The sequence below is a fragment of the Ochotona princeps genome, chromosome 16, assembly GCF_030435755.1.
Source record: "Ochotona princeps isolate mOchPri1 chromosome 16, mOchPri1.hap1, whole genome shotgun sequence".
In the NCBI taxonomy this organism is placed as follows: domain Eukaryota; kingdom Metazoa; phylum Chordata; class Mammalia; order Lagomorpha; family Ochotonidae; genus Ochotona; species Ochotona princeps.
The window spans coordinates 31,815,822-31,829,016 of NC_080847.1; the positions used below are offsets into that span (position 1 = coordinate 31,815,822).

General features: G+C 41.9%; 1 pseudogene; it reads left to right on the plus strand.

Moving 5' to 3' along the window:
* The first annotated feature begins 1,211 nt into the window (after positions 1-1,211).
* Positions 1,212-1,758, plus strand: LOC101534951 (GTPase KRas-like; annotated as a pseudogene).
* The last annotated feature ends 11,437 nt before the right edge of the window (positions 1,759-13,195 follow it).

The window sequence follows — 13,195 nt, forward strand, 5'->3', positions numbered from 1 at the left end:
CAGAGGATTATTCACTTCACAAAGAAACTGGAATATGTACAGGTGATGGAGATCCACTGCCTTTCAGAGGTCTGAAGTGGCTATCTTTGACAGGATAAGATCTGTAACCAAAAATTCTGACAGAAGACTGTGCTACCTAGCATCAGTGTAGAAGCTAGCACATTAGGTGATAGAGGGCAGATGCCAGCTGTTAAGTATTTTATTAAAGTTCGGTGTGGCATCCTAATCAGATGAAGCTACTGGCTCTTGGCTTCCTCCTGACTCAATGCTGCCTGTTGTAACCATCTGGGGAGTGAGACAGAAGGTGGAAGATCTCTTCCCTCTGTATCTCTCCCCTCATCTCTTTAACGATCAAAATGAATAAATATACCTCTTTTTAAAAAGTTGATTTAAAAGTCAGAACAACAGGGAGTGAGAGAGAGAGACCCATAGAAGAGAAATAGAGAAAGAGAGAGAAAGAGAAATCTTTCATTTGTTGGTTTCTCCCAAGATGATTAACAGCCAGGGCAATGCTGGACAAAGCCATGAACCAAAAATCCTGATCCTAGCCTCCCACATTGGCAGAGATCCAAGTATTTGGATCACTTTCTGTAGCTTTCTCAGGCACGATACTGAATCAGTAGAGAGCAGAAAGTATTCAAACCAACACTCCAATAGTGTATGCTGGCATCATTAATGGTAGCTTAGCTTGCTGTTCCACAACACTGGTCCCCACTCTTCTGCATTTCACCACAAATATGTCAGTCAAAACACTATTATTTAAAGCAGAAGATATTGCAAATATTAGTGCCACTTTGAAGGCTGCATGGGTTGAAGTTTTTCTTTTATATGTCTATCACATTCACTTCTATAAGCAAGTGGTAGATGATAGAGAATCATCACCAAGTTAAATAAGCAGTGGTTCCAATTTTAATTACTGTGCCAGTAACTTTAACAAAATGATTTCTACTTCCTTTACTAGACTTACTCGTCAATCTATGGTACCGGTTACAGCTCTTGGGCTGTTGAATACATTCTTCTTAACGTCCATCAATAGCATTATCAGAGCTAGTTTCCTGGTGGTGGCACCAAGTTTGGTGCTGGCAGCTGCTCATCCAGGACTCCAGCTCCCACCATTTCAGATTGGGAGAAGGTGTGGCACTGGCTCTGAGTGCTGAGGCAGGCACCAGAGGCTCAGTGGCCCCCAGGTGCAGGAGAGAGGCCTACTGAAAATGACTGAATATAAACTTCTGGTAGTTGGAGCTTGTGGCATGTCTTGACGATATAGCTAATACAGAATCATTTTGTATGGATGAATACGAACCTATAATAGAGGATTCCTACAGGAAACAAGTAGTAATTGATGGAGAGACCTTCTTTTCAATATTCTTGATGCATCAGGTTAAGAGGAGTACAGTGCAATGAAGAAGCAGTACGTGAGAACCGGGCAAGACTGTCTTTGTGTGTTTGCTCTAAATAATACTAAATCATTTGAAGATGCTCATCATTTATTGGGAACAAATTAAGAGTTAAAGACTCTGAAGTTGGTCCTAGTAGGACATAAAGGTGATTTGCCTTCTGAAACAGTAGACACAAAACAAGCTCAGGACTTAGCAAGAAATTACGGAATTCCTTTCACTGAAAAGCCTGCAAAGACAAGACAGGGCGTTGACAATGCCTTCTATGCATTAGTTCGAGAAATTCAAAAACAAAGAGAAGAAGAGCAAAGATGATAAAAAGAAGGAAAAGAAGTCGAAAACAAAGTGCATAATTATGTAAATAAAATTTGTACTTTTTGTTAAGGCATACTTAAGTAAGAGAGGTAATCTTTGTACATTACACCAAACTATCAGCATTTGTTTTAGCATTACTAAATGCTGCTTCATGCAAACTGTTAGCTTTTTTCCCCTAAACGCTTCTTTGAAAATGACAATGGAAACTTATTTTTCCCTCTAAGGGCCGGTATTCCCCGACTTTGGTTTATGACTCAGTGATGCCCGTGAGAAGGAAGCTGGATCCCTGGGACGCCGTGCTGGAGTTTGTGCTGCATGCCATGGATTACTTCCTATTTTCCTTATCAGTTGTGAATGTTAGGGTGAAACAACCTAATGAAGCTTTTAAAACACTCCTATTGTATGATTTCTAGTCACATATATGAGTTAATTAGTAACTGCAACTTCAGTTGAGGCTTTTTATGATTGTCTTCAAACACCGAGGGAATAGGAATGTAGGACTTTCTACTGATTTGTCTTCTGAGCTTCATGTCCTCCAGTTTGTCATCCTCATGAATTTAAATCACTGCTGGCAAAAATTTCTTTTACCGCTGCTAGCCATGGTCACTGTCCTCCAAATCCTGTATTTTTTTATAAAAAGGGAAAAACTGAAAAAAAAAAAAACTCAAGACAATAGAAATGATTAAGGCCATTGACTATCCACATTAGGCAACTTACTAAGACTCCTCATGGCTTTTCGTATTAAGGCAAACCAAGTATGAAATGAGGATTACAGTAACTAATTAAGGGTTGTATTTACATGCTACTAAAGTTTTATAATAGTTGAAAAAAATTTAGTGTATCAAAACTCCTTAGAGGAATTAAATATGATCTCCCTGGGTCACATTGCTCTTTCTCAGGATAAATTTATATCTGTTCTTGAACTTAATAGTCTTCGGAAGTGATTATTTGGGCTCTTTGTAACTTCTGGGTGTTGCTAGGACCCAATCTGTAAGGCCAGGCCACGTGGGAAGCTTTGAAGTTGCACCCAGACCTCCAGAGCACAGAGTAATGCTGCAGTCAACAAGGGCTGCTCAGCACTGGTGGGTCACTGTGGGACCGGGACAGTGTTTGGATAGCTCAGCAGCTTGTATTTGCATCATGAGGTGAAGTGATCTGAAATTTTTAACATTTTCATCATGAACTTTAATAAAAACAGCTATGGTGACTATAAAAAGGTAGTTTATATTTATAGTAATACATTTTCATCATTCTTTTTAAGATTTACTTATTTATTTGTTTTTGGAAAGGCAGATATATAGAGAAAAGGAGAAATAGAAATATTTTCCGTCCTCTGGTTCATTCCCCGAGTGGCCGCAACAGCTGGAGCTCAGCTGATCCAAAGTCAAGAGCTTCTTCTGGTTATCCCACACAGGAACAGGTTCCCAAGGTTTTGGGCTCTCTATCCTCTAGGGCACAAGCAGGGAGCAGAATGGGAAGTAGAGTATCTAAGACATGAACTGGAAGCCCTATTGGATCCCAGTACATACAAGGTGAGTATTTAGCAACTGGACTATCGTGCCACACCCTGATTTCATGATTTTTCTAGGGTTTTTAATTCTTGGTCTTCTTGTCATAATATAGTCTGTGGAGACGTAAATCTTCTTGGCAGTCTGAAGAACATACACTGATTTGGCATCAGAAATGTTCATGCCAATTATATATATTGAGCAGAAATATCAAACACGTAAAAGACCTCTAAGTACAAATCAGGAAGAAATAAAGACAAGTTTTCAGGGGCCATGGCACACTGATGTAGTGTCAGGAATCCAGTGATCTTGTTACGGGGTGCAGCCACTGATAGCTCGCACCCACTTGACAGCAGACAGGATGGGGAGTTTCCGCACTCCACCATTCCTACCTGCTTTGGTGCCATTCAAGTTAACTGCAGGCATGAAAAACACACCCTGCCCCTCCTGCATTCTGTAGCATTCGGAATAATTGACAGTGCAGAAATTACTCTGGAGGCTCCGTGCACCTGGCCCCTCCTGCCTCCCACTACACTAGATTAGAGTAACTACAGGAAAACTTTGGGCTCTTGTAACTGCCTTGTTGTTTGAAAGTTTGTACTGTGTAGCTCTCAATCTGATTGCAGGATGAGAGCTGAAAAACAACTGACTTGGGCCTTGCGCAGTAGCCTAGTGGCTAAAGTCATCGACTTGAATGCTCTGGATCCCATATGGGCACTGGTTCTAATCCCGGCAGCCCTGCTTCCTGTCCAGCTCCCTGCTTGTGGTCTGGGAAAGCAGTCGAGGATGGTCCATAAGCCTTGGGACCCTGCACCCACGTAGGAGACCTGTAAATGGTTCCTGGCCTCGGATCGACGGAGCTCCGGCCATTGTGATCACTTGAGAATTCAATCATTGGACAGAAGATCTTCCTCTCTGTTTCTCCTCCTCTCTGTATTTCTCAATTTCCAATAAAAATAAAATAAATCTTTAAATGAAACAAAACAAAACCCTGACTTCTACCACTTGGTGCAGTAGCTCCTGGAGTGTAGCAGAGCTGCTGTCACCAAGCTTGAGAAATAAATAAAGACTTCTCATAACATTCCACACTTGGGTCCAGTGTGATGTCTCTCACACTTTGTATCACTCTGGCATATTCCAGGAGAGCCCTCCAATGTGAAAAGCAAGTTGATGTGTATCACATTTTTTACTGGTAAGCAAGAAGCTCAATGGAGTCTTTGATGAGCCTCATTTTGATTTTAATACAGTAATTTGTATTAGTTAAATTAAAACCTGATCAATGATTTTACATCTCCGGTAACTAAATAACTCATTATGGAAACTGTAGGGTGGAAGCAATATTGCCTACTTTGACCCATCACTCTCACCCAACTGGATAATTTGTGTATCCTTTACAATAAATCTTAGGTTCTATTGGATCAGAAATGCTTTTCAGCGGAAGAATGCTTCTAGAGGAGAATTAAAGATTTGACTAAACTTGAACCCATGGGTTATCACTGTAATGGAGGCTCTAATGCATTATAAGACCATCTAAGCCCTCAAAAATCACACTTTGAAATGGGTGACACAGAAATTGCCCAGCTATTTCCTAATTACTTGAGAGATCATCCATGGGGAATGTCTTCCCCACAGGTTCCTGCTCAGACCAGGAAGAATCAGCGAATGCATGAAACACCCAGGACACTTCCTAGAACCGGAGTGTATCTCCCTCCTTTCAAGAGGCACCTCATCTCCCACATTGCACCCAGGAGGTGATCTCCCTTTCCTTCTTATCATGTTCACCTGTTCACTTTTGCAAGTAAAGATTTTTCTTTCTATACAAAGCTGAGGAAAGAACCACCTTGCTGGTAACACATTACTCACATCCCCTTCAGGATCAGGACATTTAATCCATAAACTGTGGGTAATCCACAATGGGGTTTTTCTAGGCATTTCTCTCAGCTAAATAGAGCTGTTTCATCCAAGTGATTACTCCTTCCTGAAAGTATCCCATATCTGATGTCTGATCAATGTAATAATAAAAAGGCTAAACCATTTTGTCTCCTTCTGGGTAAATCGGAAGAGAACTTCAGCTTTAAAGCGTTAGAGGGAGATTATCTGCAGACTCTTGCTGCAATGTTCAATCCTACTGCTCGCCTCCCTTCACAGGTGTTACTCATTCATACTTTCCTCGGCAAGCGTCAGGCTCACAAATGTCAGTTTCTGTTTCCTGGGGAAGCTGAGACAATCTGCTTTTGCCTTGGGCTCTTCATGTGGTTGGACCAGAAAAAAAAAAGCCAAGCAATAAAATTCTTTGGAATTCAAGGAATGACCTGGTACACCTTTTGGCGTTTTCTCTAGAAAAGTGTAACTCAACAAGAGCTTTGCAGTCAGGATATCAGGTCCCTCATGGGTAAAGGATGATGGCTCTCACCTCTCTTGAAGCAAGACAATTTGATTAGAAAAAGAGCAAGTGAGGGAAAATATGGCTGGGAAAAGGGAAATAATGGATTCATTTATGCTCTAAGAGTAGCTTTAGCATTAGGAACTGATTTTGGTTTCATTAAATCTCTCAGCGTAAATCTGTGTTGAATTTAATTGTCCAATCTTCTTAAAGGAGAACTATATAAGTGGTTGGACCTATTATAAGGCGTAAGAACTCTGACTGATCTAGTAGGTAAACTATGGTCTGTGTATGTTAGTATCTGCTTAGCCTAGTTTTTGCCCTGGCTGCTGTGCTAATTAGCTGTGTATAAGCCTTAAGCTTCTGTAAACTAGCAGTTCCTTCTTTTGGACCCACACTGTGTACTGCTGGGTTCCTTCTCTTGAGATTCTATAATTACACAATGTAGGATTTCCACAGTGAACCTATTCTTTGCGGTCACATGTATATTCCATAAATGTGGGGTATGTAGTCATGGGCCACTTTTGACTAAAGTGGGACAGGAATTAGTGAATAAATGTTATTGTTCTCATCCCCTAGGTGAATAGGATTGAAGGCTTCCTGGTAAGTCTGTCTCAGGATCAAGCATCCATTCCTTAATAACATGGTTTTTTTTTTTTTTTTTTTTTGGCAATAAAATCCTCTCATGTTGATTCTGTTTCTATCCCAGTTCTTCTTGAAACTAAACCCTGTACCCTGCAATCACACTCCTTTTTTTTTTTTTAAGATTTTATTTTGTTTTTATTGGAAAGTCAGATATACAGAGAGGAGGAGAGACAGAGAGGAAGATCTTCTGTCCGATGATTCACTCCCCAAGTGACCGCAACGGGCTGGTGCGCGCCGATCCGAAGCCGGGAACCAGGAACTTCTTCCAGGTCTCCCATGCGGGTGCAGTGTCCCAAAGCCTTGGGCCGTCCTCAACTGCTTTCCCAGGCCACAAGCAAGGATCTGGATGGGAAGTGGAGCTGCCGGGATTAGAACCGGCGTCCACATGGGATCCCGGGGCGGGTTCAAGGCGAGGACTTTAGCTGCTAGGCCATGCCGCTGGGCCCAATCACATTCCTTTTTAAAAAAGACTTCTTATTTCTATTGGAATGGCAGATATACAGAGAGGAGGAGAGACAGAGAGGATTATCTTCTGTCCATTGATTCACTCCCCAAGCGGCCACAGTGGCTGCTGGAGCTTAGCCAATCTCAAGACAGGAACCCAGAGCCTCTTACAGGTATCCCAAATGGGTGCAGGGTCCCAAGGCTTTGGCCTGTCCTTGATGCTTTCCCAGGCCACAAGCAGGGAGCTGGACGGGAAGCAGGGCTGCCAGGATTAGAACCGGTGCCCGTATGGGATCCCGGCACATTCAAGGAGATGACTTTAACCACTAGGCTATCACACTGGGCCCTTCAAGCATATTCCTAAGAGAGTATTCACATGCCAGTCTTTTACCCTAGCTCTGATCTCATGAGAACTGAGGCTGAGACATTCTGTCTGAGAGCTAAGTGAGCGTATCATCAGTGACATAGGAGAAGGAGCAATAGTTTAATGTCATATAGCCAGTAACATAACCACTCTGGGTGTATTCCTTTGTGGGATCCATAGCAGTGCAAAAGGTCTATGCCAGACTTGAGAACCTCTTTGGGTTTTTCAGTTTTTCCCCAATGATGCTCGCATTTTGTCCAATTTGAGTATAACATTTGTCCCCTAAAACAAAAATGGAACGAATGATAAGATGAATTGGGAGTCTCATATTTCCTCAATATTTTCCATCCTGGGTAGAGTCAGTGAAAGAAAAGATTCATTCCTTTGAAACTTTGGTGTTTCTGTTTCATTTTCCCTTTACTATTATTTGTTCTAGAAGAAACAAATTAAGCAAATAGTTAATGGTTATCTAGCTTTTTTTCTTTGGTGGGGATTTCAAGATATCCTCATTTTCTTGGAACAAACTCAAGTTTTCTTTTCTTGCTATGATTTATGGTTTGTCAAAATTATATCGTTTTCTTCTACTATGTTCCCTACAACAGAACATTAACATGTCTAGGCTTCCCCAGAAGCCTCTCTTCTGGGGTCCAAGAAGGGATTGGCAATGCTTAGGTTTTAGAACCAGAGGTGAACCCACAGAGCTGGTTCCTTATCAGCATGCTCACTGTTAAATGCTCTTCTGTTATCAAAGTGTACAGAAACACTGTTTCTTGGAACATGTAGAGTAAAACTCAGATTCAAAACAGTGCAACATGTAGATCTTAGCCAATTCTAACATTTAACTCAAATGCCTGGCACATGGTATCTCAACTGAGGAGACAGGATAAGAACTAGTGAGGACTTCAAAGTCAATTTTCTTCTAACCACAAAGTTTTGAGCGATCCTTTACATCTCTAAGTTTATCCATTTCATCTATAAAATGAACATAATGTCTCTTGTTTTAGAAGGTATCTGTGCTAATGGATATGTGTATGTAAAATGTCTTACAGAGCCTGAATTATGAGGATTTCCCTCCTTTACCACCAGGCTGTCCTCAGGATTTAGCCTGCGTTTCATGACACCTCGAATCTTCTGCCTCATCCATTTAGCCACTTTTGTTAGCAAATGCAAGAGGTCTCTTTCAGTCAGTTTCAAGTGGGAGTTGTCCAGAGGAAAGCTTTATTTACTTTTGACAAGTAATTGAGACCATGGTATGGAATAGTTGGTAAGAATAGTTTCCAGAAGAGTCTGCTTTCCCAAGAAGCAATTAGGGTAGTGTCCAGCATGCAGAAAAGGAGACTAAGAAGCTTGCAATACACATATTTGTACCATGTATGACCAAAGCATCTGACTGGATCCATTCTGATGACAGTGTTGCAAAATAAAATTTATTCTGGATGGTAAACTGTTTTTGATACTCTGCCCTGACTCCTGCCTGATTCTGCTCTTTTGGTTACACTCCCCACATGTACCAGCTTCCGTGTAAGGACTGCATGTTGGTAAGTTTTGGATGAGCTGCACCAATTCTTGAGCACCTTGAGGCAGGGACTGGATTACATTTATCCTTGTTTTACTTTCACAACACTTGCCTCAAGATCATAAAGGCTTTGTTTGAGACACTGAGTTAAAATTCTACCAGAACAGATTCCTGGGATGGAGACAGCATATGAAGCAAAAATGTGATGTGAAAAGTTGATTCCTACAAGGTGCCTGGCCAGTTTTCCTTTACGGGCTTTCGGAGGGGTGGTGGTGGTGATGATGATATCAGTGAATTAGATTCTGTGATTTGGATGGGAAACTATCTGATTTTTTAATGTTTGTGTTTCCTACTGTTGTGTGCTCTATTCTCCTGGAAGACATTCTAAAATGATGTTGGGTAGCATGTGGGGAGATGGTGATCTTATCATTAGAAAGGCTTTTTGCAAAGTGGTTCTGTAAGTATGGGTGGGTTTATTACAGTCATTCTTGCTGTCTCGGGAAAATTTCTCTGTGAAATTAAAGATATTGAGAGATTACAGATGAGGCATGAGTCCACCATGATCACAAAATGAACTAGATGATTTACTTCTACTAATGTTAGTGATACTGTCCTGTAAATGCTTTATTCACCAGGCACATGTATGCATAGTACTCCACTTAATCTTCACAGTAAACCACAGACAATCTTCACCACTTTACAACACATGTTGCCGTGTTTCTGTTCCACAGAGGGGGATATTAAAGATAAAAGTGGTTAAGTAAGTTATTGGATCTGGACTACACAGTGGAATTGCCCAGAGAGTTAAAACTCAAGTGTGTGTGACTCCAATGCTCATGCTAATTGCCTTCTGCTGGACACTTCCACAAAGTTTTGCATTTTTATTTGTACTATACTGTGACAGGCTGAGCAAAATATGGTGGTGGGTTGAACGACATAAGGTAGGCTAATGCTCTTCTGGTCTTCAGAAGTGGCTGTATTTCTCCTAGCTTCTGTCATGGGTTGGGTTGACCTATTATAAGATAAATTGCTCTCTGAAAATATGAAATTTTAACTTCAAGCACTTAAATATACAGCCCATTAGTCACAGAAGTAAAGGATTGTGTTTTATATGTATCTGTTCTCAGAGTTTCTTTTAAATGGCTGACTCCTGAAATGTATTAAATGAAATTGGATTTACACAAAATGATTTGTGCATGACTTCTCAGAAACACATACATGTCTTAAAGTGAGTTTTGTGGAGATGTTCAAGCAATAAAAATAGAATAAAGTGGAATCCTGATCACTGGCAACTATGTGTGAATGTAGGGAATTTTAACCTCTTGTAGCTTGAAGGTCCCTCTCTCTCTCTTTCTTTCCTCTCTTTCTACACACACACACACACACACACACACACACACACACACACAAGGTGACTGCAGTTTGTACCACTATTTGAATCAGCAGAGTCCATCTTGGAAGCAAGCTAGAGAGGAAAGAACCTTGAAGGGCCTTGATGCTTTTATGGAGGAGCCAAAATGTCCCATCTTTGGACCCACATGGCCCATAAGGCAATGGTAAAAGAAGATAGCACAGAATAAAGAAAATGGCAAACATAAAAAGTGGTGATAGGGAGAAATGGTCAAGTGATATGCTGGCATGTAGGAATCAGGAAGTTCTTGAGGCAGAGGAATTTGTTGTTCAGTTTCATCTATCTGCGATCACATTGGTGGTTTTGTTAGCAGCTCTGTGTTGTAATTACCCAGTATGCTTCCCAACCTTCATGCAAGTGTGATGTATGCAGCAGGTTGTCCTTGGTGATACTCTCAGATGAATCAAAGAATGAATAATACTCCCAGGACAGAAGTGGCTCAATCTGATAGGTGGCACATGGAGAATCAAGGTTCCCAGAATGCCACAGGCTGGTAACTTAACCAAAAGAAAATTTTTTTCTCACACACCTGGAGAATGAAAGTTTAAGGTCGAAGTGCCAGTGGATTTGGTGAGTGGTGTGGTTATACTCCTTGAGTTTCAGATAGACACCTTCTTTCTGTCTACTCACATGGCCTTTCCTCTGCACATTTGTGAAGGGAGAGAGAGCAAGAGAGTAAGAGTATCCTATGGTATTTCCTTTGTGGATTAAGACTATGACTTTTTGACTTTGCTAATGTACTTATTTTTATTTTTAAATCATTAATTATTTTTCTTTTTGATGATTTTTACACAGTTGTTTAGGGTGATTAGGGTCAAGAACTATAGGAAGGTGGGTGAGATCACTATTTCCACATTCTTTATTTTCCTTCCTTTATCTAGGACAAAGGGGGAGACAAAGAGAGAAGCCACACCCTGTCTCCCAAACACCTCTGCACCCTGGGATGGAGGACAACCACCCAACCTCAACCCAGGGTTCTTGATATGGGGCATGCTCCAAGGGTCCTGCTCATGATGTTTTAATAGTTCAACAGTTACTAATTACTGCTGATCTTGCCACTCTGGAGAGAAAAAATCGCTCCAGAATCCACGGGTTGACATAGTCTATCTTAGAGTCTCCAATTGCCCAATTATTCACTTGGCTAGGGTAGTTGATCAGCTCCAATGTACTGCCATATCCTCCATGTGCTTCTAGATATGCTGTCCACTGCTCCATCTGAGCCACTGAGGAGGCCCAGTTCTGACAGGTGTACTCCATTGTCTCCATGGTTGGGGTTCTGAGTCCAGCAATTCAGTTGGGGGCATCCCCACAGAAACTTCATGTGAGGTGATCCAAGACCAAGTTCTTGTATGTGCTTGTCAGTACAGGGTCCAGCACAGTTCTTCACCCCCAATTAGCTTATGCATATGCTGGTGGTTGCAGTTGCTGGGTCTGTTCGGTCTCCAGCCCCGTCTTCCACATGAATCAATAGGTTCTGTAGTCCAGCCTGATTCTGTCCACCACACACTCAGTCCTCACGTAAACCAATGGGAGCTGCAGCCTAGTCAATGACCCACAAGAAGCACCACCAGGCCCGCCTTCTGCTCTGGTTCTTGTGCTTGGCAATATGTTCAGCAGACTGGTCTAGTCTGTCCCATATCCCAATCAGCTCTAATACATGTTATTGGGCATTGAAGCCTAGTTCAACCCAACTAGACTCACGAATCCAGCCCAACACATGCTGGTGCGTACTACTCTGTGGCTAGTCATGCCTGCTGGTTCTCATGCTCACCAGTTAGTCCCTGTATTCGTGAGTGTTGGCAGGTTCCATGATCACACCTAGCTCAGCCCATCACCACCCAACTCTTGAGATAACCAGCAGGACTTGCATTTCCACAGGGTTTGGCCCATATATCACCCACAGAATCTACTCCTAAACCTGTTTCTCTTAAGTGCTGCTTAGTGTCATGGTCCTGCCTAATGTGACCTGTTCCCTGTTTCAACATTCAGTCAGGTACTTGGATCTAGTCCTGCTAGACAGGCCCCCAGCCCTAGCTTTCAGATGGATTGGTGTGTGGTGGTTATCAATGTTCCATGCTAACAAGCCCAGCTCCGGATTCCCATGTGGCTTGGTGCACGAATCTGACTCATACAGATCTTCAGTCATTCCTCTCCAAACCACCAGGTCTCAATCTCTTTGCTGACCTGCAACTACAGAGGCCCTGTTGTTAAGTGTCTCAGGATTCATTCCTCACCTACACATATTGTGGCCTTATCCATGGATGTCCCTAGGCAGTAATTACAGACTCCTAGGACCCTAGAGCTCACTGTCAGGTGGCCAGCAGGCAACACCAGGCTCTGTTGTCGCTCTGGCTACCCACAAGCCCAGAATTCACCCATTGCTTAGAAGCAGTTAATGGGGAGTAAGGATCCCCAGCAGGAAGCCTGCCTCAGCACACGTTCTCCCAGCCACATTGCTGTGGCTGTGGGATTCAGACACCTGCACCCCTGAGCAAACTTACCTGGACCCCCCGTACTTATCTCTTTAAAGGCCTTATCTTCATGTTTGCCTTAATATAAGATAATACGATGTCGAATCTAAAAATTGTACCTGTGAATTTTATCTTATTGTACTTCCTAGCTGTTTGTACCACAGGTAATAAGATCTTGTAATATAACCTATTAATCAGTAATTCATGAGAGACCAATTGCTTTTGATCACCTGAGATTGTCAATATCCCTTTTATCACCGTTATTGCTACTACCCATGGGTAACGATGATCTAATCCTTATTGTACTCCCATTTGAACCATACAGGCGACATACTAGCATTTATTTCTGCAGGAAGATATTGGTCTCCTCATTAGCAGTATGATGGACTTCTGAGGGTATAGGAATAGCATCTGTTGTAAAATTGGAGGGGAGAACAATGGGAGCTGGGGAGAGGGGAGGGCAAATCCCAATGCCTATTAAACTGTGTCATAAAATAAAGAAAAAAAAGGCCTTATCTTCAAATGCAATCTCATGTGGGGCTGAATATCAACAGATAAATTTGTATGAAGAAGAGGGAAACAATTCAGTCAGTACCAAAGAATAGGAGAAAGAAGTGGCTGCAAAGGTGCAGGATGTAGCATGTGATTTCTCAGGAAATTGCCTTCTTTATCTGAACCATACAGGAAGCCATCCCAACGGAATGACTTGGTTTTATAAAGTAAGACACATCATTTATCTTT